The sequence below is a fragment of the Suricata suricatta genome, chromosome 6 (genome assembly GCF_006229205.1).
Source record: "Suricata suricatta isolate VVHF042 chromosome 6, meerkat_22Aug2017_6uvM2_HiC, whole genome shotgun sequence".
Taxonomy (NCBI): domain Eukaryota; kingdom Metazoa; phylum Chordata; class Mammalia; order Carnivora; family Herpestidae; genus Suricata; species Suricata suricatta.
In genome coordinates, this window is record NC_043705.1 from 144,701,827 (window position 1) to 144,714,423 (window position 12,597).

The window sequence follows — 12,597 nt, forward strand, 5'->3', positions numbered from 1 at the left end:
CACACCAGCTGGGCACCGGGCGAGGCCGGCCGTCTTCGGGGCTCTCGGCCGGTGGGTCTCAGGCTCGGCGAGTGTCAGCGGGGACAGCTGGCCCCGTGCAGCCCAGCCCCTCCCCGTGTTCCGGGCCGGGTGGAGGCTGGACGCGCTGCAGGGAGGGCGCTGGGGCTCTGAACACTCGTGTCGGTGAGACGGCGAGACCCCAGCTTTCCGGTAAAGTGGTGGCTAGAAACGGGACGAGTCGCCTGGAGGTAGAAGCCAGGAGAAGGCCTCGCTCCTTCTGGCCTGGGCCAACGCGGTCACCTGTGCGGGTGTGAGTGTGTGCGCATGCCAGAGTGTGTGTGGGTGTGAGTGTATGAGTGTGCTTGAGTGTGTGGGTGTGACTGCGTGAGTGTGTGAGCATGCCTGGGTGTGTGACTGGGTGAGTGTTCCTGAGTGTGTGCAGGTGTAACTGCGTGAGTGTGTGAACATGCTTGAGTGTGTGCGGGTGTGAGTGTATGGGTGTGCCTGAGTGTGCAGGCGTGACTGCATGTGTGTGAGCATGCCTGAGTGTGTGTGGGTGTGTGAGTGTGCAGGTGTGAGTGTATGAGTGTGCCTGAGTGTGTGGGTGTGACTGCGTGAGTGTGTGAGTATGCCTGAGTGTGTGCGGGTGTGTGGGTGTGAGTGTATGAGTGTGCTTGAGTGTGTGGGTGTGACTGCGTGAGTGTGTGAGCATGCCTGGGTGTGTGACTGGGTGAGTGTTCCTGAGTGTGTACAGGTGTAACTGCGTGAGTGTGTGCACATGCCTGAGTGTGTGGGTGTGACTGCGTGAGTGTGTGTGTGTGCCTGAATGTGTGGATGTGACAGTGTGTGCAGGTGTGACTGAGTGTGTGTAGCATGCCTGAGTATGTGGGTGTGACTGTGAGTGTGCCTAAGTGTGCGGGTGTGACTGTGTGAGTGTGTGTGCCTGAGTGTGTGGGTGTGGCTGCATGGGTGTGTCTGTGCCCGTGTGTGAGTGTGCCTGAGTGTGCAGGTGTGACTGCGTGAGTATGAGTATGCCTGAGCGTGTGGATGTCACTACATGGGTGTGTCTGAGCATGCCTGACTGTGGGGGTGTGAGTGCCTGGGTACGTCCGTGCCTGGGTGTGAGTGTGAACCCGAGTGTGTGTGTATAAGTGCATGTATCCAGGCGGAGGGGGTCGCGAGTCGGGGGAAGCCCACCACCAGGGGCACCAGGGCGGGTCTGGGGGGAAATCCAGGAGCCGGAAACCGAGCCTGGCGCCCACCCGCCCCCAGCTTCACACTCGGTCCCGCCGCGCCGAGGAGGCTGGTAGCAGGTGCCGTCCGAAATCCGACCCCCTTGAGCCCGCGGCCAGGGGACGGGCTTGGAAGACCCCCAGTCAGGTCTTGTACCGACTGTCGTGTGCGAGACGCCTGCGTCACGGGACCCGCTGCATCATGTGGTTGTTTTAACCATTCAGCTTTCAGGTAATTTATTACACAGGAGTAGATTAACTAATGCATGTCCTCAACCGAAGAGTGTTCTGACAGTGAGACATTTAGAAGGATCTGGATCATGTTAATAAAAAAAAACTTGCTTAACACACACACAAAAAGTAATGCCATTGAAGTCACAGACTAATTTTAATGATTTAATAAGAAAAATGAAGCTCTTTTAGACAAATACCAAACAGTATACATTCATAGAATATTTTAAGTGAAAATCTATCATTTACAAAAATTGATCAAGTATTATAGATAAGAAGCATAAATATATTCTGTAAGTTATAAATATTATGGGCAATACTTGTGGATCATAATGTCATAACATTACAGAGTAAAAATTACCACCCCTCCAAAAAAATTTATTTCCCCTGGAAATGACATGAACTCTGGGGCGCCTGGGGGGCTCAGTGGTTCAGCATCTGGCTCTTAGTCATGGCTCAGGTCGTGATCTCCTCGTTCGTGATATCGAGCCGTAGGTCAGGCTCTGCACTGACAGCACAGAGCCTGCTTGGGGTTCTCTCTCTTTCTCTGCCCCTCCCTTGCTCATTCTTTCTTTCTCTCAAAATAAATTAATAAACTTAAAAAAATAAAATAACTTCATTTAAACCTTTCTTGGTTGAAAGGCAAAATACACAGACATATCAGGATTCCTGAAAAATAATAATAAAACATGCATTTTAAACTTTATGGAATACTTTCAAAAATGATAGTGAAAAATTCATGGCATTCTGTATCTATATTAATAGGAAATGAAAGAATAAAGTAACTGAATGAAATCTCCAAAGCTGAAAGCTAAAGAAAACTTATAAGGTAAAACAAAAGAAAACACAGGCAGAAAATAGCAAATATAAAATCAGAAATTAATAATGAGAGATTAGTAGGTCAAATAATAAAGTAGCAGATAAAATTAATAAATCAAAGGTATGATTCTTAAATAACAAAGTTGACAAGATCCCAGCTATAATAATTAGGAAACAGAGGAGGAGCCCCAAATGTTCAAAATAAGAAAGGACAAAAGGGAGAATGACATGAACAAATTGAAAATTGTAAGGTCCTGGGGCGCCTGGGTGGCAGTTAGTTAAGTGTCCGACGTCATCGTAGGTAGTGACCTCACAGTCTGCAAGATGAAGCCCCGCGTAGGGCTTGGCACTGACAGCATGGAGCCTGGTTGGGATTCTCTCTCTCCTCTCTCTGCCTCAGCTCTCTCTCTCTTTCTCTCTCCCCCTGTAAATAAATAAATAAATAAATAAATAAATAAATAAACTTCTATAAAAATTAAAAAAAAACCGTAACATCCTAGTTTTCACATAGGAGGCAATCCTACTGAAAGCTAGGTGAAATCAACAGTTTCTTAGGAACATAAGTTTACCCAACTTGACCTCACTAGTGAGGAGGCCTTACAGCGGGTGATTTCCACAGAGGAAATAAACACAGGACACATCCTTGGGAAGCCCCCAGACACAGGCAGTGTCAGGCAGGGATGTACCAACACCTTTGACACCGGGGACTCTAAGGTCATGGGACCAGAACTGGATTTTGAACCCAACCAACAGGGAACTTCTGATTGTCCTTATCAGCAAGTATGACACTACAGACAGAAAGCGTGCAGATACATGCGTGCACAAACACACACACACACTCATGAAAACCACATTCATAGTACCCGAGTAAAAACCCTAAGTAAAACAGTAAGCAGAAGCCAACCTCAAGTGAGAAAACGTCACGTTGCACAGAGAAGTTCCTCGCTGTAGACCGGGAACAGGATTAGACTCGGGCGCCTACATCCCAAGTCCGTGGAAGACAAGGCTGTGCCCCTCCCCCCAGGTGTTAGCCCCCCGGGGGCCTGAGCCCAGGGGACCTCGGCCCTGTGGAAGGAGAGCAGGACCCACCAGCCAGGGCTGCTGTGTGGTGGGACCTGGTGTTCTTACTCCCCCAAAGCCCAGCGGGGGCTGTCCCCGGTGGCTGGGGGGCTCAGGGGTGCTGAGCTGTCACCTTCTCTCACTGAGTGTGAATATCGAGATGACACTGAGAACCCACAGGTTCGATTCCCGGCTCAAATCAGAACGTCCCCGCCTGCATCCAGGCTAGTGAGGCGTCCTCTGCCATCCAGAAGCTGGATCTATGCAACTAGAAGCGACCTGCAGGTTGTCCCTTAGTGACCCGCGGCCTCTGGCTCAGACCAGCAACATGGAAGCAGATCCAGCGCAGAAAACCACGACCCTGGGATGGTGGCCAAACTTGCCTTGACGGGAGTCCAGAGCAAGGGGGCGGGGCCCGGTGTCAGGCACGTGGTGGCCCTCAGGTGCCCTGAGCACGTGGTCGGGACGCCGGACGTTCATTCCTGGTTTTGGGCACTCTCTGTTTAGGATTTGCCAAATTCATGAGCTATTTTAGATTAAATGAAACTAAGTAGAACTTAGATTAGAAACATAACGAATTAGTTCACGGGGGCTCAATCAGTTGAACGTCCAACATCAGCTCAGGACATGATCTCACGGTTTGTGAGTTCAAGCCCCGCGCATCAGGCTCTGTGCTGACAGCTCAGAGGCTGGAGCCTGCTTCGGATTCTGGGTCTCCCTCTCTCTCTGACCCTCCCCCACTCACACTGTGGCTCTCTCAAAAATAAACAAACATTACAAAATATAATTTAAGAAAAGAAACGTAACAGTTGTATTCCATTGTACGTTAAGGTTTGTTTCTAAATCTTTTTCTTGTTCCATATGTGTTTTTTTCTAATTTAACTTTCAAAGTTCCCAAAATGTGTTTTCTGTATGTGTGACCACTGTCCTTCTGATGCTTTTTCAGATGGATCCTGCTGGAAGGCACTCACGATTTGGAAACCCAAGTCTCTTCAGTTTTGCTGAGGAATTAAAAATTATGGCATGTGTGTTTTCCCCCCAAGGTGTTGCCACATTTGGTTCATCTCCATCTCTCTGCCCTCCTGTAAGTAGGTGGCTGTGTTGGTGCTTGTCAGCAGGAAGAACCTTTCGAGGGTCATGGTAGGTGCTGGGGTCGTGCACTCCTACACACCCGAGTATGTACACAGTGGGAGTCAGGGCCAGGCCGTCTTCATCCATCCCAGCACCACAGACAATAAAGGTCTAGGGTCAGGGTTCAAAATAGGTGTGTTTGAGTGAATTGATGCTCGGTTCCACAGGAAACCCCTGGTAGCAGTGAGGTCGGAAGAGGCTGGAAGGGAAGACTCAAGATCCTTCCTTGCAGGTTGTGAAAACTCCAGTCATAGGAGATATTTAATGTGAAAGCGATTTCTTCCTACTTCCTGCTAATCTCTTTAATAATGAAATGGGGGCACCTGGGAGGCTCAGTTGGTTCATTTTGGCTCAGATCATGAGCTCATGGTTCATGGGATCAAGCCCTGCTTCGGGCTCTGCACTGACAGTGTGGAGCCTGCTTGGGATTCTCTCTGTCCCTCCCCTGTTTGTTCTTTCTCAAAATAAATAAATAAAACTTTAATAAGGGAATGTGTTTACTGGTGGGCAAAGGGCACAGAGGAAATGTACGAATCCTGAGTGTGCCATCTGGTGGGTTTGCACCAATGGAAGGCGCCAGGTAAGCAGGCACATCAAGAAAGGAGGCATCACCCCTGCCCCCAGCCTGCTCCACCCCGCAGCTGCATCTGCATCGGAAGGCTGGCCAGGAATTACGTTGGCCCACGTCTGATTTTACAGACACGGACTCACATTATGTGTGCACCTGGTGTCTGCCTTCCTTCGTCCGCTGCCTTTACTTTCTTGAGCATCTTCTGGGCTGTTTTGTGTCGCAACTGATGTTCCATTTCTGGTAATTTTATCTGCCTGTTCTACCGCTGATGGAGATTTACCTGATTTTCGCTTGTCGTCCATTGAAAACAGTGCTGTTAGGACATTTCCGTGCACGTCTTTCGGTGCACGTACGTCCGATAGCAGTGGGTTTATCGTGAAATTGGAAGTTCGCGGTAGTGCATAGTGGTGAGTGGGTTTGTCTACCGGCCTCACTAAAACCTAGTGCTGCCTGACACTGGAAAATCTTTAAGCTACTTTATTAGTTAAGCTGTGCATTCCATTATGATTTTTGTAATATATATTCTTGAAGCTTATTTCGAGAGAGAGAGAGCATGAGGGATCAGTGAGGGGAGGGAGAGAGAAGGAGAGAGAGAGAATCCCAAGGAGGCTCCGAGCTGTCAGCACAGGGGCTCAGTCCCACAAACCATGAGATCATGACCTTGAACCGAAACCAAGAGTCGGACACTCAGCCGACTGACCACGCAGACACTCCTCCCCGAATTATGGTTTTATTTTCATTTTCTTAATGGCTGGTGAGACTTATCACTTCTTCCAAGTAGTTTTTACTTTTCTGTGCATAAAAATAAAAATAACCCCTTCATGTATGGATAAATAATTCTTAAGCATCTAGAGAGTCTGATGGTGAGCAAAACCAGGCAGATTTCATCCCTAAGAGAGCCTACATTTTGGCTAGGGAGACAGAAGTTAAATATAGTCACACACTTAAAATGTCAAGTCGAAGCTATGTAACGGCCGTAAAGCAGAGCAACAGGGCATGATGGGAAAGAGCACTGAGAATGCTCAGTCAAGTCAGAGGACCCCAGGGAGGCTTCTCCGAGAAAAAGCTGGACCTTGCTCGGATCTTACAGATGAACAGGAGTCCGTTTAGACCTGAAAGAATGAGATTTTTAGAAAAGGGAAAGACACGGTCCAGGGTCCTGTGGCCAGGGCACGTCGTGGCTGCTGCTGCTGAAGACCGGAGGGTCAGCGTTCAGCAGCCAGCCCTGTCTCCTTTGCCTCACAGTGGCTTGTCGGTGTTGCTGTGCCCGCAGGTTGTCTGATGGGGGCTCTGCAGTCTCTCCTACACCGGCTTGCTCCCAGGCGGGAGGTGCAAAGAAAGGTCTGTTCAGTTGTGCCAAACACAGGTCCGCTTATTTTGGAGAGGCCCAAGCTCTCCATCTGTCTGTCCTCACACAGTCTTACCAGCAGCTCCAAGGGTCAAGCAGCGAACAGAGTCATCCTAGAGGCAGAGCGCAGGGCCCCCTGGGAGGCCCAGAGACCTGGACGCACAGGTCTTAGAGCCTGGCCGCACCGCGGGCAATGAGAGATGCTTCCTGCCAGGTAGGCTACTTGCGATGCGGATTTCAGACAACGGAGAGTGATTAAGGTGGTGGCTGTGCGGTCCTGACAGCGGGGAGGCAGGGAGACCCGGGAAGGCCCAGGGTCTGGGGAGGCCGCCCACACCCGGGACCTCAGTCCACTGCTGCCCCTGGCGGGGGCGGGGCGGGTCCGGTCCCTGGGAAGCGGGAGGGCCGGGCTGCCCCACCTTGCTCAGGCTCGCCCCTTCCGTGTCCCGTCCCGGGCCTGGGGTCCTGCAAGCCCCCTTCCAGGACCACAGACAGCCCTCCAGACAGCCGCCTCTGGATTCCCCAGAACCGGGGAATCTGCAGGGTGGGGGGCAGCTGCATACGCAGGCTGAGACCCGGCGTGTTCCAGTCCGAACAGGTGGGGAGCCTTTGTTTCCAGTAAGATGTAATTAACTACAGAATGGAAAAGAGTAACCGTCTCAGAGATGATGTTGAAGCAAAAATCAGCAATAATAAAGTCATCACAAGTGAAAATTGTCCAGAAATCTTGTTTAAAAAATAGTTGAAGTGGCTTTAATTAAACACCTCCCGGTGCCTTCAAAGATCTAAACAAGGTCCCCACAAAGTCCGTGGTCCACCGTCCACCTTTCCTCCCGAGTGAGGCGTTAGGACCCGAAGGTCCTCGGCTCCGCAGCGCCCCCTGGTGGCCTGTAAAGCGGAAGCGGCACGAAGGCCCCTCCACGCGGCTTAGAGCGCGTTAAGACCACTCACATACTGAGACCCTGACAGCTGTTAGGCCCGTCACTGAAATTCCTTCTTCCATTTTTATTATAGCCTATCTTCGTGTGTATTTTAAATACAGGAAAATGCCAGGAATACTAATAAAGAAGGAAAGAGTATATTCTTTTATTTGGACCAATGTCTAAATTCATAGGATTCTTTTCAGCTTCAAAAGAGGACCTGAATCAGGGCGCCTGGGGGGCTCAGTGGGTCAAGTGTTCGACTTCACCTCAGGTTATGATCTCCACAGTCTGTGGGTTGGAGCCCCGTGTTGGGCTCTGTGCTGACAGCTCAGAGCCTGGAGCTGCTTCGGATTCTGTGTCTCCTCCTCTCTCCGCCCCTCCCCTGCTCACGCTCTGTGTCTCTCTGTCTCTCAAAAATAAGTAAATTTTAAAAACTGAGGTCCGGAGTAGAAGGCAGTTAGGAAGAGTCTGGGAGATGGTAAATACGCAAAATGCAGTTGCCGCGATTCATTGAGAAACGCTCTGGTTCCTTGTCCCTTAGTGACCGCCGGTTCAGCCCAGCTTTCTCAGCAGGAGAACGAGGAGAAAGCAGATGCCTCCGTCCTTCGCTCACGGCCCCCCTCCCTGCCACCCCGGGCGGGGCTCCCCAGTGACTGGCCGCTGAGTCCCGCGCAGCCCACGCACCGCAATGTCCTGGGCTCCTTCTTCTGGGAAACTGGTGGGCATCCTTGCAGTGACCGGCGGAAGCCTTCCCGGTCCGTGAGATGTCGCCTCAACATGGACCCAAGAGGTTACAGGAGAAAAGTGTGCCTGCGGAGGGGGGGGGGGTCTGCCTGCTGGGAGACTGCAGGGGGCACCAGGACCGGTGGGGGGCCCAGCTGAGGTCTGGAAGGCGCCTCCAGCCACCCTTCTGGTCCCCAGGCTGGGGTTCAGCATCCGGGGCCCTGGCGGATGGCTGAGATTTATCCCCATACCCTTTTTCTGCCTCTGTGAGGGTCCGATTTGAGATCCGACCTCTTAGACGGCGCCCGTGGTAAGAGGCACGTGGGGTCTCCTGTCCACCGAGGGCTGCGGGCGGGGCAGGAGGGCTGACAGGGGACTCAGGGTGGTGCCCTGCCTACAGCCCACAAGACAACTGTCCACCAACGTGTCAGTGTCCGGCTCCTGGTAAAGCTGAGGCTGTTGGGCGGACTTGTCCACGGGGTTCCTGAAAGCTGAGACCCTCGCCCTTCAGTGTACGGGGCCAGGAAGCACTTTGTTTCCTCTGCAAAGAGCCGGAACCTCGCCTCGCCAGTATCAGCACCACCACCTACGTCCCCCCGAGAATAGGTGGTCCCCACGACTTCCTAACCAAAGGAGGCAGATTCTTTCAAAACAAAAGGGTTTGCTCCTTTATTACACGTGTCTCTGTGCGTGCATGTGTGTGCTGACCGTATGTGCGCATGTGTGTGTGTGCAGGCATGTGCACAAGCCCCAGGTGATCCAGCAGCACGGTCCAGGGGAAGAGGGACAGTTTGAAATCAAACAGGAAGCTGAAAGACCTGGGTTTGAGCCCAAGCTTTCCCCTCCCCCTTGCCCACCCCGTCTGGTGGCAGTGCCGATGTAGAGGCCTCTGGGGGTGTCCCGGCCGGAGCGACACCAGCAGGGGGGGTTGCTGTGCTGTGCTTCATGGTTTCTCAGCCGCGGTGCCTAGGAACGATACACTTTTACCTTTACGTTTATATTAATATGTGATATATTATATCATATTACATCGTATCAACGTACCCCACACTCGGCGGCTGAGAACCACAGGCGTGCACTCCCTTCTGTGGTTCTGGATGCTAGAAGTTCGAGGTCAAGGAGCAAGCTGAGCTGGCACCCTGGGGGCTGTTAGGAGGAGTCTATTTTATGCCTCTCTTCTGGCATCTGGGGGGTGGTTGGCACCATCTGGTGTTCCTGGGCTTTCAGAAGCCCCCTTCCGATCCCTCTGTCTGCCTGTCTGTCATCTGTCTGTCATCTATCTATGTCTATCTATAACCTATATATTTCCCTGTCATCTACTTATCAACCCGTCATCAATGTCTATCATCCACATCTGTCAGTCGTCTCTATCATCTGTCGTCTTTTTATCTGCCTACTTATCTACCGATTCGAGAACACTTTTCAAATTACTCATGCTATTCTTTCACTAAGCTATTGCTTAAAATTTTTTTTAATGTTTATTTATTTTTAAGAGATGGAGAGACAGAATGCACGAGGGGAAGGGGCAGAGAGAGAGAGAGAGAGAGAGACAGAGACAGAGACAGAGACAGAGACAGAGACAGAATCCGAAGCAGGATCCAGGCTCTCAGCTGTCAGCACAGAGCCTGACGCGGGGCTCGAACCTAGAAACGCTGAGATCATGACCTGAGGTCGGATGCTTAACTGAGCTGACCCAGGTGCCCCTCGAAGCAATCAGTTTTGAGAGGAGCCTCTACAAACATCTATCCTTGATTGTATGATTGCAGTCATGAGGGTGTCAGTGATTGTTGTGGTCTGAGTAATTTGAAACAGCAGCAACAGCAACAACAAAACCAAAAACAATTTCAACCTGTGTGTGAGGAACAAGGTCTACGGTGTTATATGCAGCTTAATTCATCTGACCAGCAGAGGGCGCTCCAAGCTTAGCTTTGGGATGAATTTCCATTAGTGGTTTTTTTTGTTTTGTTTTCTTTTCTTTTCTTTTAATAAATCTTCAATCAAGAGCAAGTGCACAGCAATTAGAACCCCATCTACATGTATTTGGTGCGTCTGCAGTGTCTTCCAAAGGAAAAAAAACAAAGAAACTTTGCCTCCATAAACACATATACAAATTAAAGGTTGGGATGTATTGATTACGTCCAGGGTCATTTTTCTGGGAAATACTTTACTATTTGACAACTCTCTCAAAGCAGAAATTGCTTGAGTTTTTAGGGAGAAAGAATACAGCATCTATCATAGGTTGTGCCTGAAGATTTAGAAGCAGGTTTACTCCATTACATGAATGGACATTTTAAGGGTCGACATGCATTCCAAATTATGACGTAATCCACTTACGACTGCCGGATAGTACTGACAAGCGAGTGCCAGAAGAGAGCATATATTTGTTTACCTGTTACCAACTATGAGATGATCTCTGTGCTCTCAGTTAAGTAAATGAGAATAAATGAGAGTAAATGGTGAAGGCAGTCCTTTAAACTCATCTTGTTTGTACGTAAGATACCGAGTCTCCTAACATACTCAAAACGGGACTGTGTTATCTCAGAGGCTGCCCAGTTAGCAGTTCGTGTTGTACTCACGGTGCTCCCGACAGGGTATTGCTATTTAAAAAGCATTACTTGGGATGGAGACAGGGATTTTATTTGCTAGTTATTCTCTCATTTAGGTCAACTCCTGAATATGAACTGACCAGTTGATCGCTATCTCGCAAACAGATAAACTTATCCAATACGGTTTTGAATAGATTCATGAATTTAAATGACCTGCCTCCTAGAAGTCGTGAAAATGGTCCTCTTCTAAACTTGGCAAATCATTCATAAATTGAATTTTATTTAAAGTGACTGATATCGTCTAATTCCTAAATCTCTCTCCAAACTACTGAGTAAAAATCAAACTGAATTTCCTAATTGTATTTGGTGAGGAGGCAGTGGACGTCCTCGCTCTGGGAGCAAAGCTGCGTCTGAAGTCTTGGCTCCTACAGCTTCTTGTGCAGGTCACATAGGAGCCTGGGTTTGCTCTCCCAGATTTAATAAAAAAACAAATGTTCAGTTTGATCGTACAAAGAAAAAGCTGGTATTGCTGAAAGAAGGTGAGACGCAGGCTGTGGCTCCATGGTGACAAAATGTGAGACTGGGAAGCAGTCATCTGTTCTGGACATCCAGTTCGGTCAACTAGTTCGCGGCTGTGGAGAGGCTGACCTGAGGGTTGGGAGGAAGATGCGCTGGATCTTACCTTCCTCGTCTCTAAATGAGGCAAGGCTGGCCCGGCCACGAACTGCCGTCCGCCCGTGGTTCACGATGGAGAGCTCCGGGGCCGCCATGTTTAACACTCAGACCACACCTCCGGCCCTTGGATGCTGGGAATCGACATTGGCCCGAGGACCACCTTCTGCGGGCTGGCCCATGTCCAGAACGGGGCCTGGCAAAGAAAGTAAGATGCACCAGTTGCCAACTGTTTTGAGAAACTGACCAATAAAATATCCAGAGAAGGCAGAGGATAAAAGTCTACATCGAATGCATCTTGCGATAGTGTTGGCCAAGAGGAGTTACTACAAGCTCCAGTTGTCACAATGCCTGAGCAAGTACAAGGTCTGAGTCTGTAAAATGGGTATGAAAATGTAACAATCTCAGTGTTGTCGCTATGGATACATTATTACAGGCTAAGTACTGGCGCGGTGCCCGGCTCACCGCCATCTTTGTTCACACCTCTGCTTTATCTGTAGAGCCCTCGACATTCCTGTCACGGTCATTGCCTCCTAGGCCCCCCCCCCCCGCCCCCAGGGGATGCGGGGCTTCTAAATCTGCTCCTTGATGTGGGATGGAAGGCCATGGGCACGGCTCGACTGTCTTTGGCCCCGAGGATGTCGGAGCCTCTGTCAAGGTTCCCGCACCTGCTGTGGGTGAGCCTCTGGCTCTCGCTCTGCATGGTCCTGTCTCTTCTCTCTGGTGTTTCTGCTTCCTGAAGATGAACTGGTGTGAACCCAGCTCTGTTGGCATGGGGCTTGCTGGCTCTTCCCGCTCCCCGCTCCTGTCCACACGGCGGTCGAGCCCACCGTTGCACACTGGGCCCCAGGCTCTGGCTCTTCCCAGGTCAAGAGACTAGAGAGTGCTGCAGGGTAGGGAAGGCGTCCCTCCAGCTTTGCAAACCTATCAACCTATCGATTTTTATGTTTTAGGAAATATTTACATGTTTACTGAGGAGTCTTTTTATTTAATCAGAAATCAATGTTCACGTCCAGTAAATATGACATTAGCATCGATTTCAATCATTTATTTATATGGTGTAACATGTGGTTGATTAGTTAAGAAATATCCTGTTATTGAGTTTTCGACATATCCATAAACTTTATCTATTATGCCTAATATTATTTAAGTAGTGCTTAATTTTCTTTGCTAGATTTCATGTAGGATGTTTACATTTACTGTTTGGTGCGTTGTTATTGTTGTGTGTATGTCTGTCTCTCTGACAAGTATTGGTACACTATTCTGTGAGTTTCATAAATAAAAAAAAATAAAAACCATCTTACTTGTTCTCTGTCGTAGGGTCAGTTGAGTGGATGGAGCT